We start from the raw sequence: 27405 nt of genomic DNA on the forward strand, positions 1-27405 counted from the left end.
AACTGCCGCACTTAAAAAAACACAGTGGCCGCACTTAAAAAAACCTCTAGGAATACTGGAGATATGTTCTTGGTGATGTGAATGAAATAAGCTAGGTGATAAAAAACCTGCCAATGACTTCGATTTTTTGAAAACAAATCTCGGTCCCTCGCTCACCACATTTTTTAGGTCCATGTCTAACTTCAAAGTGTTCCAATGTTTATGAATAATATGTCTGATAGAATCTGCTTGCTTGGATTGCTGTGTAATAAAATAAAGTACTGTTGGACCCTTAATTCTATTTGAAAAAGAACCCATTGACTTATTACTTTTGTTTTTATTAGACTTGCCACAGTTAGAAAGAAGGTCTGTCCTTTTTAATGATTTAACCACATCAAAAGCCTCCTTAATATGTGATTGTTGATATCCCCTCAATTGAAATCTATGTGCCAGATCTCTAGCTTGCATCTCGAATGCTTCCTCTGTAGAACAGAGTCTTCTTAGTCTCAAAAACTGGCCTTTTAAAATGCCTTTCTTGAGTGGCCTAGAATGGTCACTATTGGCCATAAGGAATGCGTTGCGAGAATTGGATTTCCTATACATGTCAGTCTGAATCGTCTTATTAATATCTATATACAACATTAGGTCCAAATAGCAAATACGTTGAATATTGAAATCATAAGTGAAAGTGAGATTATAATTATTGATGTTCAATGTGTTAAAGAAAGTTTCAAAAGAAGAAAAATCCCCATCCCAAATAAAAAGCAAATCGTCAATATAACGTTTATAAAATTTAATGTAGTGCCTAAAAGGATTCTGATCACCATAAATAAATGTGGATTCCCAAAGTCCCATAAACAAATTAGGATATGAAGGTGCAAATGAAGTCCCCATAGCTGTGCCTTTAAGTTGTAAATAAAATTGTGAGTCAAAAGAAAAATAATTATGTGTTAACAGAAAAGTGTTAGCCTCAACTAAAAAGGTGCACAATGTGGTTGATAGATTAGATAACTGGAGAAAATGTTGTATAGCCGCGATGCCTTGTTCATGTTGAATAATGCTATACAGGGACATCACGTCCATAGTGACCCAGCTAAAGGAAGTCTCTCATTTAATATGTTGTAAATCTGACAACAATTGATTGGTATCTTTTAAAAAAGAGGGCAATGATTGAACTAGAGGTTGGAGAAACCCATCCACATAACGTGAAACACCATCTCCCAAAGATCCAGTACTAGCCACTATAGGCCTGCCAGGAGGGCAGGTCAGTGACTTATGGATCTTTGGGAGATGGTGAAAGATGGGGATAATCAGATGTGGACAGAACAGGAAATCCAACTCTTTTGCATTAAGGACACAGAGCATCCTGCCCGTGTCCAAAAGTGATCTTAATTCTTTAACAAAGGCATCAGTCGGATCCCTCCCAAGTTTCTTATATGAAGTCAAGTCTCCCAGTTGTCTAAGAGCTTCTTGTTTGTAGCTAGCAGAGGACTGCACCACTATGGCACCCCCCTTATCAACACTCTTAATGACAATGGTATGATCATTTTGGAGGTTGCATAATTCCATTTTTTCCTCCTTTTTTTATCTTGTGACTACCCACGCATGTGCGATAGAGAGTCGAACACCTGAGAGCGTAGGTCCCACAAAGCCCTCACAAACGACTCCCTCGGGTAGGCGCTGTTCTCATTCGCCCATTTAAACTTCCCTCCACAAGCACTTTAATTCTGTAAACACGCCATTGGCTCCTAATTGTTGGTCTGTGAATAGAATCTGCTCTGTGATTGGTCGTCAGCCCCTGTACCATGCTTTCCAATGGCAGCGGGGAAGCTAGATAAGGGGAACTCGATCAGTGCTCCACAGCTGGTGCAAGGAAAGTAAGCGCAAACCTTAAATACACATATATTAAAAGAAACAAATAAATATCACCAAGAGGAGATGCAGCTGGTGTGAGAGATTTCTCAATCTCTCAAAGTAACTTCTGGGGGGAGGACACAAAGCGCAAAAAACTTCCTCTCCAAGGTGGGAATAACACAAGGAATCTCAAATGGGCAGCATATGTAAAGAAAAAAGAAAGAAAAAAAAGTGCAACACAGTTTAATTATAACATATAAGTGGGCATGGAGGCTCCAACACACTCACATGCTCCAAGGTAAATAAAAGCAATTCAACCACTCTGGGTTCAGACGCTTGTGTACAGGACTCCAAACAGCTGTTCCTCGCTCTCCACTTCCGTATTCGATCGACATCTGACGTCACGAACCGGTTCTTTCACTCTCCAACAGCAAAGGGAGGACCCTCTGGCTTCGTGAAGATTAGCACAACGGAAGATATCCAAACACACGAGCGCTGGGGTAAGGTAGCTGGTAGCACAGCAAAGAGTCCGTCACAGGCACTGACTGCTAGTACAAGGTCCTAGCGCATATAGAACCCTATGCGTTTCATCCAAGGTATGGACTTCTTCAGGGGTGTTTCGGATCCTAACATGTAGGTGATATATACGGTGTGATCCGAGGCTTTGCCAGAGATACCCGAAAATGAGGCTAATAGCCTTGACAGCAGAAATTTAAAAGTGCTTTGTGCTACGTGACTATAGCTGTGCCAGAGACAAGGAGAACAGGACTTTTCAGCTGGTCTTTAGTAAGTGCTCTGCCGCGAAACGTACCAAAGAAAGCTGGATGGTCCCTATCTTATTGGAGAGTGGAAACAAGCACTGGGAAATCTGTGCTCCTGGTTTTCATTGTAACATAGGCTGTGTGGTATATTGGTATATTGCTGTGCCCCTCTTCTCCTTTGCCATTTTGGTTTTCATTGGAAACTGACCTTTTGTTTATGTGAGGCTCAGCACCAAGCCAGCTAGGATTCCCCCTGAATGCCCTGGTTTTTTTTTTAGAGAGAGAGAGCACAGCTCTGATTGTGTTTTGTGTTGTGTTGCACTTGCTGGCTCCAGCTGAAATAAAAATTATTTATTTAACTGCTTTGTCCAGTCAGGTGCCTTGATCCCTGGGTTCTGGTTTCCCATGGCAGTGACCATCCCCTCTCCCACACCTCTTGTCATATCCTCTCCCCCACCACCCCCTTCCTCCCACTCATCTGATTCCCCACTCCCTTGTTCCATCGCTATCTGTACCTCTTGGACCTGCCCTCTATGACAGCCCCTATTCCTTGCCACCCCACCCTACCATTCACCCTCCTCTGTGTTGACTGACCTGGTTCTCATCCTGGCACTCCTCTCTGTGCCTTCTGTCCTCCTCTCCTGCCCTGATGGGCTCAGCCTCAGTGGAGGCTAGTAGCGTCGCTTCCCCAGCCGTTCCCTGCTTTGGGTCTGGCTCCTCCACTCCCTGCTGCATTGGGCAGCTGGATCATTGCTCCCGTCCCTCGTTCCGGCCCTCATGACATCATGTGCTGGGCAGTGTTGCCAACCGAAGCCACATCCTACCCCCTCTCCTCGTGCTGCAGCCTCTCCCTACTTCAGTCACCACCCTAGGCCCAGATATGCTGAGGCCTGTACCATGGCTGGTGCCTACACTGTCGCCAGAGCCTGCCCTGTCATCGTCCAACTCCACTGCCTTACCACCTTGCCACCAGACCCCTCACCCTTCCCCAGACGATACCCCCTGCTGACAGCAAAGACTTGGGACCGCACTGTCGTGCATCCTGCTGCAGCTCCCACATCCACACATCTCTGCCACTGTCCTCGACCGCCATCATCACTGCTGGACCATCCGACCTCATTCTTCTTCCTCCGCACTACGCAGCCATCACCACAGGATACCAGTAACCAGGATACTCCAGAGAACTTCGCTCCAGCAGATCCTTGAAGAAAGATGGAGGTAAGATCCCCCTCCCCTTAAGTATACTTCCTTACTCCCCCCCACCCCCGCCTTGACCTCACGGCTCCTTAGAGGAGGGACCTATCGGTCTTAAGTCATGCTGTCCCTCCCCCCCTACAGGGTCAGGGCTTTCAATAACTCTTGTTTCTGACTTCAGTTGTATACACATCACTACTGTACAGGGTATACAGTTATGTAAAGTGTTAAAGATGGCACAAGGGATATGAAAAACCACTACTTTTTTATTTACATGCCCAGTTTCATTCCCTACCTGTTTGTATTCATGAACCCAGAGTACCACCATTTTTGTAGTTAGTGGTGCAGCTCTACTTTCTTTTTTTATTTTTATTGTTTGTTCCAAATTATATATTTTTTTCTGTTTTTATAGCAAATATTCCGTAAATCTTAATAATAATTTAAAAAAAAGGTCCTAATCAATTTGCACCAAATGTTTAATACATCTAAAACATTTTTTTATCAATTACATTAAAACCCCAAATGCAACAGAGCCATTTTGGACAGAAAAAAAATCCATACACACACATTTTTGACCAAGATAATAACTGTGTTAAGTTTCATAATATTTAAAGAGCATTTGTGTGTATCACTTCGAATGAGAAATCATTTCCATATCAAAAACAAAAATCTAAAGCTGGAAAAACTGATGCTGCCTTCCATGATAAATCGTCACAAAACATGTAATGGAAAATTGAGATTTTGCCATCATTTGTTTGGGGATTTTGCACTGTATATAGGCCCTGGATATATATATTTTTTTTTTTTTTTAATTGTTTGACTTTTCTTTTTCTCTCTCTCAGAAATTGTATTACAATTACAAATAAAGAAAGGGAATGTAAAGGGATTACACCACCAATGGTACAAAAAAAGTGTTATAGGTAAAGACAAACATTACACATGCTTACAATTAAACACGACAGATGCTGATGTGACCATGCTAACCTAGGATATAACATGCCCAAAACAGCTCAACAGGTAGAGTAGGGGGTGGCCCTGGGGTGAAATTTGGGTTGCCTAATACAGGTACCATCTTAGAAAGGGATTCAACCAGTCTATGTTTAGATTTGGCTGAGTACCAGATACTTAATTTATTACCCTGGAAGGCAATTGTTGGGCTTTTTCTTTGTTCTTCTCCTTAGCCAACCAGAGAAGAGAAGGTAGCAAAATAGATGCAGCGTATGAGGATTCAATATTTATCCAGCAATGAATCTTTGAGGGGAAATGCCAGTCGGTGATTTGCTTAAGGTGGCATGCTAGGTAATACTGCCTAATGCTTTGGGCTGCTAGGCCTCTGTAAGGGAGTCAAGGGGTTAGACTCCCTTTACAAGGCAGGAAATTGCACTGATGTTGGGTTTCATGCAAGGGGTGTGAAAACTCCCGATTGAACAGGTATAAAAGGCAGGAAATGAAAACCAGTCACTGTTTGAATGGGAATATTCAGTATGAATGGGACTGCCAGGGACCCCCGCTGTGTTAATCCGATGGGCCATTAGTCTGTCGGCAGAAATGTCACTGGAATGTTGCAGCATGTACCCAGCATGAACCTGGGTTCATGAACCTGGGTTGGTGATAGCCCCAGATTTTCCAAGGCAAGTTTTAGAATACTCGTTGGCGCACCTGTACAACAACCAGGGGAAAGAAATACAGCCCTGCCTCTTAAGTCTTGCTACATCTATAAGTCTACATTTGTAGGACCTGTGGAAAGGAGAAACTTTAACCTTTTTTATGCCCTACTGATTTACCTGGTATGTCATGGGAAAATGCTCATCTCTTAAAGCTGCAGTTCAGTCTTTTTTTTTTTTTTTTTAATTAATTTTTTTACTTCAATAGTTTCATGTGGGCAATCTCTAATTACCTAAAGAACTGTATAGCTGCAGGTCAATTCGTTCTCCATGTATTGATCGGCGAAATTTGGTGACATCATTAGAGAAGGGATATGTTTTTCTTCTGCTTCTGTCACTCAGTGGAAACTCATGAATATTCATGAGCACTCCTGCACTGACATGTGCTAGAGGGAGGGCAGCGCTAACAAAGGGGTGTGCCAGAGCTTGTGACAGGACATGAAGGGGCAGTGCCTTAGCAAATGGCTGTTAAAATAGAATACAAGAAAATTGGTCTTTCAAAGTTGTTTTTTTTAAAATAGAAAATGCTAAAAGTATTTTTTCTTACTACAGAACTGATTTATTAAAAAAAAACACACATGCAGGATATTGACTGAACTACAGCTTTAAGGGTGGATCGGGCCGACAGCGCCAACGGATTGCCCATCCCGAGCAGAACAGAAATGCAGCTCCCCCCCTCACTTCTGTTTCCTGTGTCCCGGGTCTGATCTCGTCATTTGGAGCAGAACTGACGGGAGTATGTTGGAACTCTGGTCCCGCCAGACCTCTGGCGCTGTAATGGTTACCAGACAAATTGCAGCTAGCGTTTTAAATGTTTTCAGTAAGAAATATGCTTGTACATTGCTTACAAATATGAACTATGACTATTAAACATAAAGTAAACAATTAGTGTAATTACAGACATGATAAGCTGTGACTTTTTCTAATAGTGATGGCAACAAGTTTAATTCTCAACAGGTCTTTGTAGAATATAGAAAAACAGTTTTAAACATTGGTAGACACCCAATAAAAGGTTTTACGTGCACATATTGTGACCTATATGTTTGTAACTGGCTAAATAAACTATATATGTGTTTCATGAAAATACGGACAAGCCGAAGTTGTTAAGTCTTATTGCTTAATATTCACGTCTACCAGACACACTAAAGCAATATTATTTCTAACCCAAATACTGTATGCATTACACGTTGTATACATATTCCTGAATAACGACAATGGAAACTGGATTGCAGAAACCATCTACGCACCATCATGATTACACTGAGAACACACCTTATTGTCGGGCATTATTGTGTATACAAGATCAAAATAATCATCATCTATGGAAAAATACTTTTTAAAAAGAAGGATATTGTTTTTCCATACACAGGATTTATTACAAGTGTTCAGGGAAAACTACATCCTATGTCATGTGCTTTATAGAGTGTACATCTGTTTGTGTGTTAGTATTTATTTACACAAACACAGTATAAAATACACTCATTTATATTGGGGAATATTTTGTGCTGAAATTAACGGGGGGGAAATATATATATATATATATATATATATATATATATGTATATAAATATATATATATATGCAATGCGATACCGTTTGGAAGCGAAATCAGCAGGCAGCACTCCAGTATTGAACAAACAAGTGTATTGGAAAAAAAAACAACGTTTCGGTCCACGAATGGGACCTTTGTCAAGGTGGTGCAGTTACAGGACAGAAGTGAACACATATATATATATATACCCCTAGAATACTCACAAATAACAGGTGCTACAAATCAAGTTGATTGCACAGCGTGATGTCATATGCAGTGCTGACCTTGGGTAACCTCAATGTGAGCACTCAGTACAAGGTGTACTTAGTAGCTCAATAGGAAATATAGTGGAAGCCACTGCAGGGGGATTAAAGTTCACACTCCCAAGCCAAAAGTGGTGTGTGTAGGCTCCACATGTATGTGTGTGGCAGAAGCCATAGAGCTGAACTGTGGTCCCTATTCACATTGCTGCAGTGTCACTTATGTGGCAAACAGAAAAAAAGCCCCAACCACAAAATGCATATGAGGCCAAGGTCAGACATGCACTGTCATACAAAAATCAATATTCCAACGTGCTAAGTGCAAAAATATAAATATAAATGTTAAAATGACGATGTGGAAGGCTGTTGGTCACTCGTGGACCTAGTATCAAATCCGTGGCTGTTTCCGTGGACCCGGCACGTGGCCAATATAAACTGCCCTGGCATAAAGCTGTGGCAAAAGCGTCACAAGACCATTGTAATGGATACATAATATGTAGCCTGGGTATGGCTTCTAATGACATTACTGATAAATGGGGCATTCAACACCTAAAATGCAAAACATGATAATCGTTAATGCAAAACCTGCTCAATGTCCAAGAGCCTTAGTGTACAGTCCATAGTCCAATCCTTATCCGAAACGGGTATGTCCTGGTGGTTTGCCCATGGAAAATCCTTGTGTGCAGAATAGGCGCCCTATTGGTGAAAAACCTAGTAAACAGAGTGCAATCATACCTATTATGATAAGCAAAGTTAACCATTGCAGCAGGGAAACCAGCGATGTGTGAATCCTCAGTTAGCGCTGTCATGCTCCTTTGGGGATGTAAAGTCACCTATTACAAGCAGCTATGACATAGAAAAGCAACAAAGCATATACAAGAAACATATAGTTGGTAAACAAGTTGTGGGTTATATAAAATCTCCCAGAGTCAACATGGATAACCCTCAATCGGCTGGTTTAAAGGAAACAACTTAATTTGAAATCTTCATTCAGACCCCGTGGACTGAGTGTGTCCAAGCTGTGGATAGTTCTTGCTTCCAACTGTAGTAGTGCCCGATTCCTATCACCACCTCTCGGGAATGCATGGACCTGGGCGATAGGCATACATCTCAGCGTTGCCAAGCTATGCTTTTTCTCTTTGAAATGGCGAGCCACTGGTTGCTGTGTAAGATCCTCATTGTCATCTGTGTCTGCTAGAGCTTTTCTGATTGCCGACCGGTGCAGACTTAGGCGCTCTTTGAGCATCCGGATAGTTTTTCCAACGTAGTATAGTCCACACGGGCATTTAATAAAGTACACAACGAACTTGGAATCGCAGTTCAGGAACTCTTTGATCTTCAGACGATTTCCCTGATGTGGATGTGGATAAGTCTTGCCAAGAATCATGTACTGACAGTTAACGCATTCCCCGCGACATTTGTAAACTCCTGCTGGCCTACCAAGCTAGGACTGTTTCTTTGCATACTTGGAAATCGGATCTGCCCGAGTCAAGAAATCACTCAAGTTCCGGCCTCTGCGGTAGCAGAAACGCGGAGGTTCCTTGAAGAAATGGTCGATATGCTGATCCCTGGATAGAATGGGACTGTGTTTGAGGATGGTTTGTTTAATAAAGCCAGATGCTGTGGTGAATGTACTTTTGATGTTGAAACGGTTATCGTATGCTTTTTTGGGTTGCGGTTGTAGTAAAATTGACCTCTGTGTCAGTTTTGCTTTTCCAAGGCCGTAGAGACCTCCAGAGGGTCGTATCCCCTATCCAGGAAGCATTTTCTCATTTCATCAAGAGCAAGTTCGAGTCTATCGTGATCATTTGTAATCCTAATAACCCTCAAAAATTGGGAAAAAGGAAGGTCTTTTTTCATAGATGCTGGGTGGTGGCTGGATGATAGTAATAAAGTATTCCTATCTGTTACTTTTCTATAAATTCTCATTGCCAATTTAGCATTGTGTTTATAGACTATTGTGTCTAAAAATGCCACCTCAGTTTTACTGAAGTTCAGTGTGAAGCGTATAGGTGTAGGAATTTTATTAAGCATATCAACGAATGTCAATAATTGTGTCTCTGAACCTGACCATAATAAAAACAGATCATCTATGTAGCGGAATAATCTAATAATATATTTGCTGAATAATGGATGTTGTAGAATATGCGTGTTTTCATAAGAATCCATAAACAAATTCGCATACGATGGGGCCATATTAGACCCCATCGCGGTGCCCATTAATTGCAAATAGAAATTCGTTTCAAATTTGAAATAGTTTTTATGTAGAATAACATCCAACAATAGAAGCAAAAAATCAGGGGGCGGGCCTGTGTATGCTCCAGAACTCAGGAGATGTTCTTTACTTGCTTGCATGCCGTCTGCATGATTGATGTTAGAGTATAAACTTGCTACATCCATGGTTGCCAAAATGATATCATCAGAAATATCTGAAAAAGTGTCCAATTGGTTGATAAAGTCAGTAGTGTCTTTGACATATGTTTTCATTTTGGCAACCATGGGCTGTAGGAAAAAAATCGGAATATTGCGATAGAGGATGAGTTAAAGAGCCACGGGCAGATATAATTGGTCTGCCAGGGGGTGATGTAGTAGATTTATGGATTTTGGGCAATATGTAAATAACCGGTATGATAGGTTTACAGTGGTCGAATGGATAATTGTTACCCTTTTTCCACTTTCTGCCTTAAATCGGACAGACAGCTGCCTAATATTCCTGGACTATGTCACAATATTGTATTGTATTGTATGTCTTTATTTATATAGCGCCATTAATGTACAAAGCGCTTCACAGTAGCAATACATGTAGTAATCAAATAATTAACAGATAATATAAATAACAGGTCATGGGAATAGGTGCTTCAGACATAAAAGTAACATTAAGGAAGAGGAGTCCCTGCCCCGAGGAGCTTACAGTCTAATTGTTAGGTAGGGAGAACGTACAGAGACAGTAAGAGGGAGTTCTGGTAAGTGCGTCTGCAGGGGGCCAAGCTTTATGTATCATGTGTTCAGAATATCCACAGTGCTATTCATATGCTTCCTTAAGCAAGGGTGTCTTAAGGTGGGTCTTAAAGGTGGATAGAGAGGGTGCTAGTCGGGTACTGAGGGGAAGGGCATTCCAGAGGTGTGGGGCAGTCAGTGAAAAAGGTTTAGGGCGGGAGAGGGCTTTAGATACAAAGGGGGTAGAAAGAAGACTTCCTTGAGACGAACGCAAGCGTCTGGATGGTGCATAACGAGAAATTAAGGCTGAGATGTAAGGAGGGGCAGAAGAGTGTAAAGCTTTAAAAGTGAGAAGAAGAATGGAGTGTGAGATGTGGGATTTGATCGGAAGCCAGGAGAGGGATTTCATGAGGGGAGATGCTGAGACAGATCTAGGAAAGAGTAGAGTGATTCTGGCAGCAGCGTTTAGGATAGATTGTAGGGGAGACAGGTGAGAGGCAGGAAGGCCGGACAGCAGGAGGTTACAGTAATCAAGACGGGAGAGAATGAGGGCCTGAGTCAGAGTTTTAGCAGTCGAGCAACAGAGGAAAGGGCGTATCTTTGTTATATTGCGGCGGAAAAAGCGACAGGTTTTACAAATGTTTTGAATGTGAGGGGCGAATGTGAGAGAGGAGTCGAGTGTGACCCCTAGGCAGGGTGCTTGGGCTACTGGGTGAATGATCGTAGTTCCAACAGTAATGTTGAAGGAGGTAGTAGGGCCAGGTTTGGGAGGAAGTATGAGGAGCTCTGTTTTAGCCATGTTGAGTTTAAGACGACGGAGGGCCATCCAGGATGATATAGCAGGGAGACATTCAGAAACTTTGATTTGTACAGCAAGTGTAAGGTCAGGTGTTGAAAAGTATATTTGTGTGTCGTCAGCATAGAGGTGATAATTAAACCCAAAAGATGTTATTAGGTCACCTAGAGAGAGTGTGTACAGAGAAAAGAGAAGAGGTCCCAGGACAGAGCCCTGGGGTACCCCCACAGAGAGATCAATAGAGGAGGAGGGGGTGTTAGCAGAAGAGACACTGAAAGTACGATGGGAGAGGTAGGATGAGATCCAGGATAGAGCTTTGTTCCGAATACCAAGAGTATGGAGAATGTGAAGAGGGTGGTCCACGGTGTCAAATGCTGCAGAGAGGTCGAGTAATATGAGCAGAGTGTAATGACCTCTGTCTTTGGCAGCATGGAGGTCGTCAGTTATTTTAGTGAGGGCTGTTTCCGTGGAGTGAGCAGTGCGGAAGCCAGATTGTAGAGGGTCTAGGAGAGAATAGGTGTTGAGAATACATATTGTGACATAGTCCAGGAATATTAGGCAGCTGTCTGTCCGATTTAAGGCAGAAAGTGGAAAAAAGGGTAACAATTATCCATTCGACCACTGTAAACTCTGGCCTGGAGTTTCCATCCCACAGTCTCAGCAAATGTGAAACTGTGGGATGGAAACTCCAGGGCAGAGTTTACAGAGGTTCTGGTTTTCACTCAACTGCTCTTCTAATTGAGGAAGAGGAACATATTGCAGTTAGTTTGGCTGCTTCACTCTCTCTCTTAGAGCCTGGAGGCTGGGAGGACGCTGCTCCCAGGATCCAGTTCGGGGTAGACGCCCCCCATGTGTTGCAGCAACTGAGGATTTATTGGGACGCTGTCCACATCTGACAGTTTAGTACTCAATGTTATCTCTGTGTGTTATTTAAAGTTGGTAACTGGCTTAGCCAGCCAACATTGCAGATAGGGATATGCATGTGAGTTAGACTCCTGACAGGAGTAGATGTTTATTTTTATGATTTTGTTTGTTCTTAAAGTGACAGTGTTTAAAATGTTTAGTGTCACTAATGGAGAAATAAATCACTGAAGGTTGAGGGCTGAGTGCCCCTTGTGTGTATACACGTGTTTGTCCCCCTTTTCTACAAATGAAACCCTAGAAGACTGTGTCGCGAAGAGCCTGGCAAACGGCAGGGCTACATAAAGGGAGCCGTTTGTCACAATATTTACATAAAAGGATACACAGTGATGAGTGAGGGGAAAAGCTTCTCTAAGTCACTACAAGGTTACAAAAGAAAGTAAAACTTTTTTTAAAGATGTACACTTTTTCCTTATGGGAAGTAGATCATATATCCAATATACAGCTGTAAAATAATACAAAATAAAATCTTACTGGTAAGAAACTTTGTGCATGACACTTTGGGGCCGATTGTACCGGTATATGTGCCAAAGTGGCCAATTGAGGATGATATTCTCCGTTGACTGGAATGAGAAATTTTGGCCCCAAAAATCCAGATTGGCTCATTTAGAACATATAGAATCAGCCCCTTTGTAGATTACTTTACGTTTTTAGGCATCCTGTTTGTATTCAGCTCTCAAGTAGCCCATAGCTTTTGGTGAGTGGCAGTATACAAGCCAGTCCAAGCCTCCCTGTCCCCCTCGTTTCTCATCAAGCTGCTCTGGCAGTCAGGGGGTTCATTTCCAGGGGGAATTTGCTGGGGGCTGAAATTATTGAAGGCCAGGGCAGGGGTGGGAGCAGACATTCAGCCCCGCTACGTCTTTTGAGTTTTTCTGATCTATTTTGATGTGTTTAATATATTTGTATATGTATAGGATATAAAATAAATATTATATAATTACAAAAATATCTATAACATTTTTAAAGAGTTGCTGTGAGTTGGAGATGAGCGTTGCCTTTCTCACAGCGGCTGTTGTTGGTTAAGTGTGCAGTAACCTTGCCAGATGGGGCTCTTTGGATACAACGATGCCTAGTTGTGGCATTTGTTGGTGAGTGGGTAGAACTCACTGGCGTGGTGGGTACCTGGGACTCATCCTCGCAGCAGATGATAGATCATCTAAGTGGCCAGGGCTGTGCACTACATGGTGTTTGTGTTGCGGGCCATGTTTGAGCATCATTGGCTGGAACACTTTGGCAGAGTTTTTAGTAGTTAACTGTTCCAGATGTAGCAAGACTTACTGTCCCCAGCACCACGTGCGAACAAGCAAAAGTCCACCCAGCTGGGGACAGTGTCTGCCGCAATAGAGCTGGGGGGAGATCTATGCTTCTGAATGGGATCCCCTGCAGCATTAATCCTTCGGTGCCATCACGGTTTACGTGACCGAGTGTGGCAGCAGCACTGAAGACAGCAAAGCTGTGTTTATCGTAAGGGCTACGGCGACGCGACCATCGCTGTTCTATAGCGTTTCCTGCAATCTGGTGCAGGAGACAGGAGAGGCTGACCAGGGGGGCATGGCAGTGAGCGGATCGCCCTCATTGGCTGAACCGCTCACGTGCCGCTGACGTCACGAGCCGATCGCTGAAGAAGTCAAAATCCTTTGACTTCCAGCGACCGCGTGACGTCAGTCGTCGCGCCCACTATGGGTACCTGAAACGGACTGCATGTACATGCTACGTCGCTGCGCAACGTCGCAGTCGCCATAGCCAGTGCTATAAACGCAGCCTTAGCCTTTCTACAACTGTACTGTATGTTAGTATTTTTTTTTAGAAGCTATGGCCGTTTGAACCTCCATACATTTTTTCTGTGTGCATGTTTCATTTAAGGATTGTAATGCGTAGCTCACCACAAATGAGGTGCGACCGCGGGGCTGAGGTAGGGATTGGTATAGAACGCCGACCATAACCGCGAGGGCGCTTCTAGAATGTAAAATAGTCTTGCAAGCCGGGTCGGGGTAATAGAGGACAGCGTAAACGTGGTACTTGCCGAGTCTAGGAGCGGATAGTAGCGGATCGTTGGGATACTGTCACGCTTGTGCTCTCCTCACAAGCGCAGGAAAAGGGAAGGACCCGTTAGCGAGGTGCGGAGGCTGCAGGGGATACGAAGGGAGTAAGTTGCCGCGCAGCTGGGGATCGGCGCACGTAGTCACGTGACCGTGCCGCGTGCATGAGAATGCACGACGCGTCCGGAGGTGCGGAACCAAGCTCAGAGACATGACTGATCCAGCTGCATGTGCGCGCACGCTCTGACAGCAGTAGTGAGAGTGCGCGCGTTCTCAGGCACCAACGCGGGGGTTGCTGGGAAGCCAACGCTTCAGCACGGGAGTCTGGAAATGGAAATCAGAAACATGGGCATGGAGTCCAGAGCACAAGCTAACATCCAGAGAAGGATTGCTTCTTGGAGAATGTCCAGACTTCTTAAAGGCATAGCGACAGAAACAGCAAGGTGCAGCGAAACTAAACATAACATAAGGGTTCTTAGTCTAATCCATTGGCCAAGGAATTATAAGCCTGCTACCACGTCAAGGTGAACCCTACTAAGCAGGTACCTACACTACCCGACGGTAAACTAACCTCAGTAGTATAAGAGTGACTGTCCCAGTCTTCCGGAATCCACAGGAGATAAGTAAAGGTCCCAAAAAGGTCCCGGCAGGAACAGTATGCGATGAATACTAGCAGGCACCAGGGCAGGCAGCAAAAGACTAATATAAGAGAGAAAGTCAAAGAGAGGCTTACTTCCTGTCAGGAGGAAGAGGGCAGGGTTTGCCAGAAAGCAAGATGGCGTTGCTTGCTTCAGAATCCTTAAAGACACAGGATCTTGACTCGCAGCTAGAGGGCGGCGATCAGAAGTAAACAGGTAAGGAAGGGACACGCCGCAGGGGGCGTGTTCCGTGAATCGTTACAGTACCCCCCTCTTAAGGATCGAACTCCGAGCGATCCAAGAGACTTAGGGGCAGCGATGCATAGGAAGGTAGGCTCACAGCTAGAGGGCAGCGCCCGCCACACAGAGAATCAACAGGGAATCTTGACTCGCAGCTAGAGGGCGGCGCACGCCATACAGCCTCAGGGAGACATCAGGGAAACTAGGCAAGAGGGCAGCGCCCGCCACACAGAGAATCAACAGGGAATCTTGACTCGCAGCTCATCACGTGTACGCGCCACGCGTGAGAGAATGCGTGATGCGACCGGGGGTGGCCGGGCTACGTGGTACGAGTAGGGAACCGCGGGTGCGTGCATGCTCTATAAGGAGAGCGGGAACTGAGATGCGGCAGGTAAGGAGAGAGCACGCCACAGGGGGCGTGCTCTCCGATTCCTTACAGTTTCCCCCCCTTCAGGATCGGATTCTGAACGATTATTACTACACTAGGGGGGACTATAGGATCTCCCAACATTACAGGGGTACAGGAACGGGCCTCTGCATGGAGCTAGCAGCAGGCCTCAGGAACTAGGAACATGGACACGAACATGGCATGGAACATGGAGACAGGCGGGGCCACCTCTGGGGGTCCGTTTGTTTGGCCGAGCATAATGTCACGCTTGTGCTCTCCTCACAAGCGCAGGGAAAAGGGGATAATATGTACTGTTCGCTTTTAACCCTAGGATTTGAGAAGAGGAGAACACAGACAGTACAAGGGGGGCAACCACAACTGTGCTGGTCTCTGAAGTGGGTATTTGGGCCGAGCATAATGTCACGCTTGTGCTCTCCTCACAAGCACATGAAAAGGGAAGGACCCGTTAGCGAGGTGGGGAGGCCGCAGGGGATACGAAGGGAGTACGTTGCCGTGCAGCTGGGGATCGGCGCACGTAGTCACGTGACCGCGCCGCGCGCATGAGAATGCGCAACGCGTCCGGAGGTGCGGAGCCAAGCTCAGAGACACGACTGATCCAGCTGCATATGCGAGCACGCTCTGACAGCAGGAGTGGGAGTGCGCGCGTTCTCAGGCACCAACGCGGGGGTTGCTGGGAAGCCAACGCTTCAGCACGGGAGTCTGGAAACGGAAATCAGAAACATGGGCATGGAGTCCAGAGCACAAGCTAACATCCAGAGAAGGATTGCTTCTTTGAGAACGTCCAGACTTCTTAAAGGCATAGTGACAGAAACAGCAAGGTGCAGCGAAATTAAACATAACATAAGGGTTCTTAGTCTAATCCATTGGCCAAGGAATTATAAGCCTGATACCACGTCAAGGTGAACCCTACTAAGCAGGTACCTACACTACCCGACGGTAAACTAACCTCAGTAGTATAAGAGTAACAGTCCCAGTCTTCCGGAATCCACAGGAGATACGTAAAGGTCCCAAGGAGGTCCCGGCAGGAACAGTATGCGATGAATACTAGCAGGCACCAGGGCAGGCAGAAAAAGACTAATAGCAGAGAGAAAGTCAAAGAGAGGCTTACTTCCTGTCAGGAGGAAGAGGGCAGGGTTTGCCAGAAATCAAGATGGCGTTGCTTGCTTCAGAATCCTTAAAGACACAGGATCTTGACTCGCAGCTAGAGGGCGGCGATCAGAAGTAAACAGGTAAGGAAGGGACACTCCGCAGGGGCGTGTTCCGTGCATCGTTACAGATACGTAAAGCCAAAGCCAGGGTCAGTGCAGGAGAGAGAAGGATCGTCGTATTCCAAAGCCAGGGTCAGTGCAGGAGAGTATCACAAAGTCCAAGGCAGGGTCAGGCAGACAAGGCAGGATACTGGATGCAGTGAGATGCAGCGTCACAAACAGAGGTTATGCTCGGCAATGAAAGAGAGCTCAGACAGGGTATAAATAGGACCTCCCTCCAATGGGAAGCAATCAGGAAGTGGAGGCGCCCTCACTGTTACAGTAGGCTGCTGGATTGTGCAGGTGCATCCTATTGTGCAGCCGATTAGGAGTGGGGGTGGGGCCTTTAGAGAGCGCGCGCGCCACGGCACCCATGTCAGTGCGGGGGCAGAGACAGAGGCGGGACCCGAGGAGAGAAGGGAGTGTGTGTGACCGCTGTGCCACCTACCTCCGTCGTCAGAGCGGGGGCGGAGTTGGGGGCAGAGACCACAGGACACCAGGGAGAGTGTGCACCACGAATGCGTCGCGCATTAGCAGGTTAATCTATGAGCCAGTGACCCCCTTCTGCTTTCCTTGAAAGTGAAGGAAGATAGGTGGTGACTCGTGGCCTGTGTACAGCCCCCTTATAGGTGGGTACAGTCCATGAGCCCGCCCCTTCCAGAGTTTTCTATGGGAGTAGCCAAAAGTTAGTGGTTCTTCCTCTCAGCCCTTGAGAGAGGAGAGAGCTTCCTCTCAGCTCCTCAGGAAGTGAGGGAGTGTTTCCTCTGAGCTCCTCAGAGAGTGAGGAGGGAGAGAAGGTCCTTGTCCTCTGCTCCTCAGTGAGAGAGGACGGAGCTGTCAGCGTTCCCCATGGAGGGGCAAGCATGCTCACTTTAGGCCGGCTGGCCTAGAGACCATCAGGATCAGAACCCTACTGACGGCTATGCACCGTTTAGAAAGCCTGGGGTGAGTGGAGGATGTGATGTGCTGCAAAAGAAGAGCTGATGCAGAATGCCCTGCAATAAAATCTGTTTAAAGATACGTCTGCCTCTGGTGTTAGTTCCTGGGCAGGAGGGATATGATTGTGCAGTGATGGGGGCTGACACCTACACCCCGTGGGTTCCATCACCACTAGAAGCGCTGACACCAACTCAGAAGAACCCAGAGACCTGTTCGAGCCAGTCATGTTCCTGTCTCCTTATCATCTGGCAGACCACTCAGAACTCCTGCAAGCCTACAGGTAGAGCACCACACACACCCGGTAATACACCTACTCCCAAACACTGGTCCCTAAGTGAGGTTCGGGGGGGGGGAGGGGGGAGGGGGGGAAACCGTGTTACAGTAGTTCAAATAAAAAAGAAAGAAAAGAAATTGAATACACGCAGTCCCATAAATCAAATGTGAAACACATTTTACAGAGAAATTAAAAACGCTCTTCAGAATCACCCAGTTTTTAAGTGCTCTATATTCAAAGATGGTTTATGACTTTTAGTGGAACAGCAAATCTCAATGATTTGATAAACTAAGAAATTATTATCATTATCATTTAATTGTGAAGCGCCAAGATATTTGGCAGCACGGTACAATGGGGTACAGAGTTATGCATATTACAAAAACATGAAAAGTTACATACAGGTGAGGACAAACATGCAAAAACTGATACAAAGATGTAATGAGGGCCCTGCTCATAAGAGCTTACAACCTAAAGGAAATAAGGGATATATAATATTGAAACAAGATGGTAAGGTGGCTGCTAATTGTAGGATAAGGTGTGGCTCAGGTTAGAATATGGACAAGTCTGACAGGTGAATCCAATAAGGTTTTTTTTTGGAGGGGGGGGGGTTGTTACACAGGGTGTGGATTAGTCTAGCCACACAGCTAGTGCCAGTGGGGTTGGAGGGAGAGGGGAGTAGGATGTCAGAGGTAAGGTGAGTAGGCTTCCTTGAAAAGGTGAGTTTCAGGGAGTTTGAAAGTTGGGGGGAAGTCTGGTGGTACGTGGTAGGAAATTCCAGAGAGAGGGGCAGCATGAGAGAAATCTTGCAGACGGTAGTGAGAGGAGGAAATTAGATAGGAGGAATGGCAGATGTCATGAGCAGAACATAGGGGCCTTGTAGGTATGTAAAGCCTAGTGCCCCTGGCTATGCGTTTCCTGACCCTAGCATTGTAAGTCCTGGTAGGGTGCAGGCAGTGTTAGGGTTAAATCCCTCTCACATGGGCCAGCGTGTGAGTTCCTTTAGTCAGAAGTTAATTGGTAATGGTTTACAGGTGCAGTCTGGAAATCGTTGGAGCATGTGCCAGGGGGTGGGGGGGGGGGGGGGAGCTCACTGGAGGAGTGCTGCCCATTTTACTGGGGCTTAGGAGTGGGACCCTCCCCTGGTATAAAAGATGGCTCCAGACCAAATTTAGATGTTTCAGTGTAGCCTGCTCCTTAGGGAGTTGGGCAATATTTCAACCTTGCCCCATCAGGGGGTTGAGACGAGCCTCAGGGGCCTCCAACCTCTGGGGGCCTAGTCAGGGGGGAGTGCCATGCAAGCTGCGAGGGAAGTGTTCCATGTTTGCTGTGTGTAAAGTACCTCTCTTGCATGAGAAGGAAGGATCAGGACTGGCCTGCCAATAAGTGGTGAACTGTTCCTTGCCTGAGTGTGTACTGCTGAAAGGGGTTCCTGTAGGGACTACTCCCTGCCTCTGGCAGAGCCCTGCAGGATGGAGGCGCTGTACCAATGAACCCAAAAGCCTATCCTGTTGCTGCTCCCTCTACCATCTGCTGAGACTCTGGCCTCCTGAAAGACCAGGAGGTGAGCTACACCGCACCACAACCATGCCATGTAACTACTTATCTCCCTTAAGGGGGGTGGCAAAGGATGTTACATATGTATTTGGGGATGAAGGCTGAGATGTGGGGGCGGTCAGTGTCGTTGAGATCTTTGTAAGTCATTATTAAGATTTTACATTTCAGAGATTATGGGAAGCCAGTGTAAGATATGTGTTGTGGAGCAGGAGAAGTTGAGCGGTGAGTGAGGTAGATAAGTCCAGCAGCAGCATTTTGGACGAATTGTAGTTGAGACAGGCAAACAAGGGGAATGCAGGAAAACAAAGGGTGTAACCGGGCGCTTCCAAATAAAAGTGGGTATCTATCAATTACAAACATGCAATAAATTACATATCATATGCTATGACCCAACAGTTTTAGTGCAATACAAATAACCTTCACCAAATATAGTGAACATTTTTTGATTTAAAGGTATAAATGCAGCAACTAAAAAAAAACCTTGTGGACCGTCCTCTGGTCCCAAAATAGTGTAGTTGTCCATTCGTGTGATATACATTTCACCGGTGACATCCTTTTCCATTTGTGTTGTCTATGAATAGTAATAGTTAATATTTAAATAGTTTATATTTGATAAGTGGAGTACCTCAGAGATCGGTACTGGGACCCCGCTTTTTAACTTGTTTATTAATGACCTTGAGGTTGGCATCGAGAGCAAAATCTCCATCTTTGCTGATGATACTAAATTGTGTAAGGTAATAGAATCAGAGCAGGATGTAATTTCTCTTCAGAAGGACTTGGAGAGACTGGAAACGTGGGCAGGTAAATGGCAAATGAGGTTTAATACAGATAAATGTAAGGTTATGCATTTGGTATGCAAGAATAAAATGGCAGCAAATATCCTGGAATCTCTCACAGGAAAAAACTGGTGCTACAAATTGTCCACAAACAAATACTATCCATAATCCAGAGCAATAATTGCAACAATTTGCATATAAAGTTGAACACTCTTTAGTCCAGTATCCCAATATTAGAATTAGCGTTTGAGACTCCCCACTTCGATCGTGCCACGTGACAAACAACGAGAGGGGTATATGATGGTAAGGAGGAATGAAAGCAGTAGTACCACGGTGTTCCCTATTCAGGAACACCCGCTAAGCAACCGCTACCCTCCGCCACAACCCTCCTAAACCCGGTGTCACCCACGATCGAGCAGACCTCACTGCGGAGGTAGGGGAAGGGAGAACAAGAGAAGCAAGCACTCACAGTCTTGACGCGCCGGGTCTCCGGTCAACGATGACGTCAGGGATCTCTGAACCGGAAGAGGAAGTCAGCGTGCTCCAGCCGAAGTAGATCAAAGCAAATAATAGTGTGATGAGGCGGTCACTGCTGCCGCAAGGGTATTGAAGCCACACGCAATAAAAATAAAGTTTTAGTTTATTAGTGCATATATACACAAAAAAGTGCATATATACACAAAAAAATCTGCCACAGAGCGAACTCTGACTCGTTTCGTCACACCAGTGACTTTGTCAAAGAGTATCTGGCACTTAGTCTGATGATGTTTAAATAGCGCGTCACTGACATATGATTGGTTGACAAATAAACTAGAATCAGGTGGATAGTAACACATCCCAGGTAAATGAAAAAATTTAACCCTAGAAGTCCTGACGCCAATCAGTGCCCACCATCTAAACATCACCATTGACACATAGTTGTTAATACAAGACACTTAAATGACACAACATATAATTAAAAACAAAGCTAGCTACTCATGTCTAATCTTATCTATACTAAACATAGACAACAAGTGCCAGTGAATCAGTAGCAGAACAAACAACACATTATATCACATATTAATAGAATTCTAAAACCTACTAATACATACATGGTAATAATATGAAAACGTAAAAATCCTTATATACATTCTATAGAAACGTTATGAACTATTGAGAGAACCAACTAATCAAATATAAATGTGATACATATAAAGAATATATAAAAAAAAGTATATAAAAAATCCCTTAAACCATAATTAATCATAAATAAGCCATACTAAAGATAGAAAATCATATAATAAGTATATAAAAGTATATAACATGTTAATCTATACATATAATGATTATTGAACCAAAAAATGTTTAAGATCCCATTCAATATTCATACCAGTAGGGTGTAACGTATTTAAGGCATGAATCCAAAACATTTCCCTTGTGTTTAATTTATTTAATCTGTCTCCCCCTCTAGGATGAATATCTACATGTTCCAGAACGGAAAAAGAAAATTTGGAGATGTCACCTGAACTACAGTTTGAGAAATGCCTGGATACAGGATGTAATAAATCTTTTTTCAAAATATGTCTAATATGTTCCTGTATCCTAATTCTCACAGGTCTGATAGTACGTCCGACATAAGATTTCTTACAACCACATTTTAAAAGATATATTACATAACCTGTATGGCAATTCATAAAGCTATTCATATGAAGATTACCTTCACAGGTCATAATCTTTTTCAGAGGTCTAGCGTATTTGCAGGTTGAACAACGTCCACAGGGAAAAAATCCCTTAGGGATATTACTTAATTGTTTTTTTATCCAAATTAGCTGTAAAAAGACTAGGAGATAAATAATTCCCTATTGTTTTAGATTTTTTGTAAATCTAGGACCCCCTTGAATCATAGGGGCAATATCATGATCCAAACTGAGTACTTTCCAATGTTTATGGATTATATCTTTAATAGCTTTTGATTGCCTATTGTAAACTGAAATAAAAGATGGACATAATGAATTGTCTTCATGGATATATCGTGTCTTCTTATAATTATTTTTTGATTTTATAATCTCTTCCCTATCCAGGGACTCTGCATATTTAAATGCTTTATTTATATCTACTTCTTTATAACCTCTATCTTTGAAGTTTTTCATCATTTCACTTGACCGTTTCAAAAATATCTCATTGTTTGAACAAATCCTTTTAAGACGGATGAACTGGGCCTTTGGTATGCTCCTTATAAGGGCTGGAGGATGACTACTGGTGGCGCATAGAAGGGAGTTTTTGTATTGCGGTTTATGGTATATATCTGTCTGTATTTGCTTATCAATATCTATAGAAAGTGTCATATCTAAATAATCTATGTGATGAATATTCTGTGTATAAGTGAAATGTAAATTATAATCGTTAGTGTTAAGTGTATCAATAAAAGTGCTCAGTGAATTTAAATCCCCATCCCACACCAAAATCAGATCGTCAATAAAACGCCGATAAAATATAATGTGACTACGAAATAAATTAGAGTGTGATATATGTGCCGTGCTTCCCAATAAACCATAAAAAGATTTGCGTAAGAAGGCGCAAAAGAAGAACCCATAGCGGTGCCTAATTTCTGAAGAAAATAACGTGAATCAAACATAAAATAATTGTGAGTGAGTAAAAATGTGACTGATTCAACTAAAAAAGTGCTTAAAGTGACTGATAAGTTAGAAAGAGCTAAAAAATATTCAAGTGCCTGAATACCCTGTTCATGTGTAATGAATTATTGTAATGGTATTAGTAGGTTTTAGAATTCTATTAATATGTGATATAATGTGTTGTTTGTTCTGCTACTGATTCACTGGCACTTGTTGTCTATGTTTAGTATAGATAAGATTAGACATGAGTAGCTAGCTTTGTTTTTAATTATATGTTGTGTCATTTAAGTGTCTTGTATTAACAACTATGTGTCAATGGTGATGTTTAGATGGTGGGCACTGATTGGCGTCAGGACTTCTAAGAATAAAAAGGCGACTTACAAATTAAATGGAGATATATTGGGGGAATCCTTGATGGAGAAGGATTTAAGAGTGCTTGTAGACAGCAGGCGTAGCAATAGTGCCCAATGTCATGCAGTAGCTGCAAAGGCAAACAAGATCTTATCTTGCATCAAACAGGCAATGGATGGAAGGGAAGTAAACATAATTATGCCCCTTTACAAAGCATTAGTAAGACCACACCTTGAATATGGAGTACAATTTTGGGCACCACACATTAGAAAATACATTATGGAGCTAGAGAGAGTGCAGAGAAGAGCCACCAAATTAATAAAGGGGATGGACAATCTAACTTATGAGGAGAGGCTAGCTAAATTAGATGTATTTATATTAGAAAAGAGGTGTCTAAGAGGGGATATGATAACTATATACAAATATATTCGGGGACAATACAAGGAGCTTTCAAAAGAACTATTCATCCCAAGGGGCAGTACAAAGGACTCAGGGCCATCCCTTTAAATTGGAGGAAAGGAGATTTCACCATCAACAAAGGAAAGGGTTCTTTACAGTAAGGGCAATTCAAATGTGGAATTCATTACCCATGGAGACTGTGATGGCAGATACAATAGATTTGTTAAAAAAAAAGGTTGGACATATTTTTAGAAAGGAAAGGTATACAGGGATATACCAAATAAGTATACATGGGAAGGATGTTGATCCAGGGATTAATCCGATTGCCAATTCTTGGAGTCAGGAAGGAATTTATTTTCCCCTTATGAGATATCATAGGATGATATGACTCTGGGGTTTTTTGTTTGCCTTCCTCTGGATCAACAAGTAAGTATAGATATAGGATAAAGTATCTGTTCAACCTCCTCTATTATGTAACTATGTAACTATGTAAGTGTCACGTTTTTGAACTAATTATGATATTTTTACCGTTTAGGTTTTTTTATGTGTTTCCCTCTTTTCTATTTTTTAGATATTCTTATATTGCACCATCATTTTTAAATATGTTTTTTAATGATTTAAATGTCTATTATAATAGTCTTTAATAACTAGTGTTTATTTTGTATTAATTAGGTATTAAATTGTATTGTACACAGATATTTATGTCAGTATTACATTATAGCAATTTGCAATTATTGTTTAAATTATCACTTTAGCTTCTTTGGATTAGCCGTTATGTATTGAATGGCATAATAGGAAATAGTAAACATGTATCAGTCATCCCTCTCCGTCTGGATTAAATTCAAATTAAATTGATTGTGATTGGGAGATAGGTATTGTGCTATAAATAAGAGCTAGGAATATCAGCAGACATGATTCCTGAGAAACCCTTGGCGAAACGCGTTGAATCCTGTCTTTGGAGGACCTGAGATTATCTTGCTGGCAGCCGAGTGACCGTAGACTCCTCATCCGCCAGAACTGCTTACATCACAGGAAGTGACGATCACAGGGAAAGTCAGAGGCGGGCAGAGAACGTCAGAGTAACAGCGATCTCCGGTGTCCTTCAAGTCTATCGAATGTTATATATTGGAAATATGAGTGAAACTTATATATCTTGTATCTATTCAATATACACTGATTGAGACATACTGCTCCATTGTGGGTCTCTCTTTTACCCCTTTGAGTGAATGCTGGATCCTTGTCACATTTGACATACAAGACTGACAACATAGAAGTGGAGTGGCCACAGTGCTCTTATCAGGGAGAGATGTATCTCTGATCTGCCTTTATTACCATCCTAACTTCGCTCCCCAAATTTGGGCAACTAAACAAGGGGAATGCCAACTAAGAGAAAATTGTAGCAATCGAGACAGGACATGATAAGTGAGTGGATTAGGATCTTAGTTGCATCATGAGTGAGAAAAGGGCGAATCTTGGCAATATTTCATAGATGGAGGTGGCAGGACTTTGTGATGGGCTGAATGTGAAGATTGAAGGAGAGATTTTGGTCAAAGATGACCCCTAGAGAGCAGGCTTGGGATGTTAAGGAGGTTGTTGTGTTATTGACAGTGAGGGAGAGTATTGGGGTAGTGGTGGCAGTGGAAGTGGGAAAGAATATGAATTCTGTTTTGGAAATGTTTAGCTTCAGGTAGCAGTGAGACATCTAGGAGGAGATTGCAGAGAGACAGTTGGAGACACATGACAGGAGAGAGGCGGAGAGGTCAGGGGAGGAGAAATAGATTTGGATGTCATCAGCATGAAGATGATACTGAAAGTAAAAATATTGTATTAGTTTGCCAAGAGAAGAGGTGTAGAGTGAGAAGAGCATAGGGCCAAGTATAGTGCCTCATGGGAGCCCAAAATGAAAGAGGGAGGTAAGAGGAGGGGATACCAGAGAAGGAAACACTGAAGTAGCTGATGGATGGGTAGAACGTAAGCCAGGAGACCATGCATTACGGAGGACAATGGAGTGGAGAATATTTAGGACAAGGGGGTGATTGACAGTTTGAAGGCAGCAGAGATATCCAGGAGAATTTGAATGAAGAAATTACCCACAGATTTAGCTGTGAGTATGTCATTGGTCACTTTTGTTAGCGCTGTCTCGGTGGAGTGTTGAGGACGGAAACCAGATGCAAAGAGTCAACCAGGGAGTTGGAAGAGAGAAAGAGAGTCAGGCGGTTGTATACAAGTTGCTCAAGTAGCTTGGAGGCAAAGGGGAGAAGAGTGATAGGGCCGTAATAGAGGGGAGCATGAGTCAAGTGAGGGTTTCTTGAGAATGGGTGTGATGAGAGCATGTTTGAAAGAAGATGGGAATGTGCCAGAGGCGAGAGAGAGGTTAAAAAGGTGAGTTAGGGTGGGGATTAGTGTGCCAGAGAGGGTGCGGAGGATATGTGAGGGAATAGGATCAAGGGGGCAGGATGTAGGGTGAGATGATGAGAGGAGCCTGGAGCCCTCATCCTCTTGTCACAGGGGGAAATGAGCTGAGAGTGGATTTAGGTGTGCGAGGGGCGATAGGTTTTGCATGTGGAGCTTTACGTGAGATGTCATGTTTGATGGACTTAATCTTGTCTGTGAAGTAGGTGGCAAGGTTTTGGGCCATGAGGGTGGAAGAGGATGTAGGTGGGCAGAGACGGAAGTTAAAGGGGCAAATAGGCATTGAGGGTTGGAGGACAAAGTTTGTATGAGTGAAGAGAAGTAGGTTTGCTTGGAAAGGGAGAGGACAGTGTTGTAAGAGGAGAGCTTACATTTATAGTGGAGGAAGTCTGCTTTTGAGCAAAATTTCCTCCAGAAATGTTCTGCACTGCGGGAGCACTTTTGGAGGTAGCAGGTGAAACGTGTTATGGTCATGCCTTGGAGGGGATCACAGGCTTACAGTACAATGCTTTGGCCAAAGTGTTAAACTAAATGACCCTTTTATTCAAGAGATATATAGGTATTTCACTGTGTATTTTTGCCATTGGATGTAGCACTCGGCTCTCTTGTGTTTGTTTTTAGTATATATTGCCATGCCCAGTAGCACTCCTTTTTGACATTTATATACATGTATATATTTTGTATTAACTTTTGAGGCTTAAATGAGCTTACTGGGTATCTGTGTGTTTGTCTTCCGTGGACCTCCAGGCCTTTTTGTGTTGCATAGCTCACCAGTGCGTTCTTTTTTTCCAGAATGTACCAAACTATTGATTTGGCCACTCCTAATGTTCCTGTTATCTCTCTGATAGATTTTTTTTTTTTTTTTTGCAGCCTAATGATGCCTTGTTTCACTTGCATTGAGAGCTCCTTTGACCGCATGTTGTGGTTCACAGCAACAGCTTCCAAATGTGAATGCCACACCAGGAATCAACTCCAGACCGTTTACCTGCTTAATCGATGATGAAATAACGAAGGAATAGCCCACACCTGTCCATGAAACAGCTTTTGAGTCAATTGTCCAATTACTTTTGGTCCCTAGAGATGTAATTCCTAAACCCTTCCTCCAATTTGCATGTGAATACCCTCAAATTAAAGCTGATAGGTTGCACCTTAAGCCCATATTCATTATTTAACTGTAACTTGAATGTATTTTGGTACACAGCTGAAATAACAAAACTTGTATCAGTGTCCAATTATTCCGGACCTAACTATATATATATATCCCTCCATCCTTGCTTGGAGGGGATAGATTCAAAAATCTCTGTATCCAAGAGACTTTTTGGATTTATATGTTGGGTACCATATCTCCTGGGTGGTTCAATAAATGCTTTCTCGCCTGAGAAACACTGGTTGTCCTATTGATGCTTATGGAACATGCACCTTGATTTACATTGTTTGATTTAGTCTTTTCGGTGGCATGGTGATGGGTCTGACAGTATTGACAGTGGAGGCGATTGGATTTTTGAGGTGGCTAACTTTCAAGGGTTTTGGAGAGATTTTAGCTTCGTTTAGGAAGGGTGAGGGTAGAGGAGATCATGGGCATTGGGGATGGTGGGGTGAGGGAGGGGATCTGATGAAA

General features: G+C 43.4%; 1 long non-coding RNA gene across 1 annotated transcript in view; it reads left to right on the plus strand.

Moving 5' to 3' along the window:
* The window catches only part of LOC142495054 (uncharacterized), a 42196-nt gene extending 15049 nt beyond the window's left edge, over positions 1 to 27147 (plus strand). Inside the window, exons 2-3 of the long non-coding RNA XR_012801652.1 lie at positions 21464 to 21550; positions 26658 to 27147. This is a non-coding gene — a long non-coding RNA (uncharacterized LOC142495054). The remainder of the gene's footprint in view (positions 1 to 21463; positions 21551 to 26657) is intronic.
* Positions 27148 to 27405: the final 258 nt, after the last annotated feature.

This window comes from Ascaphus truei, chromosome 5 (assembly GCF_040206685.1).
Source record: "Ascaphus truei isolate aAscTru1 chromosome 5, aAscTru1.hap1, whole genome shotgun sequence".
In the NCBI taxonomy this organism is placed as follows: Eukaryota; Metazoa; Chordata; class Amphibia; order Anura; family Ascaphidae; genus Ascaphus; species Ascaphus truei.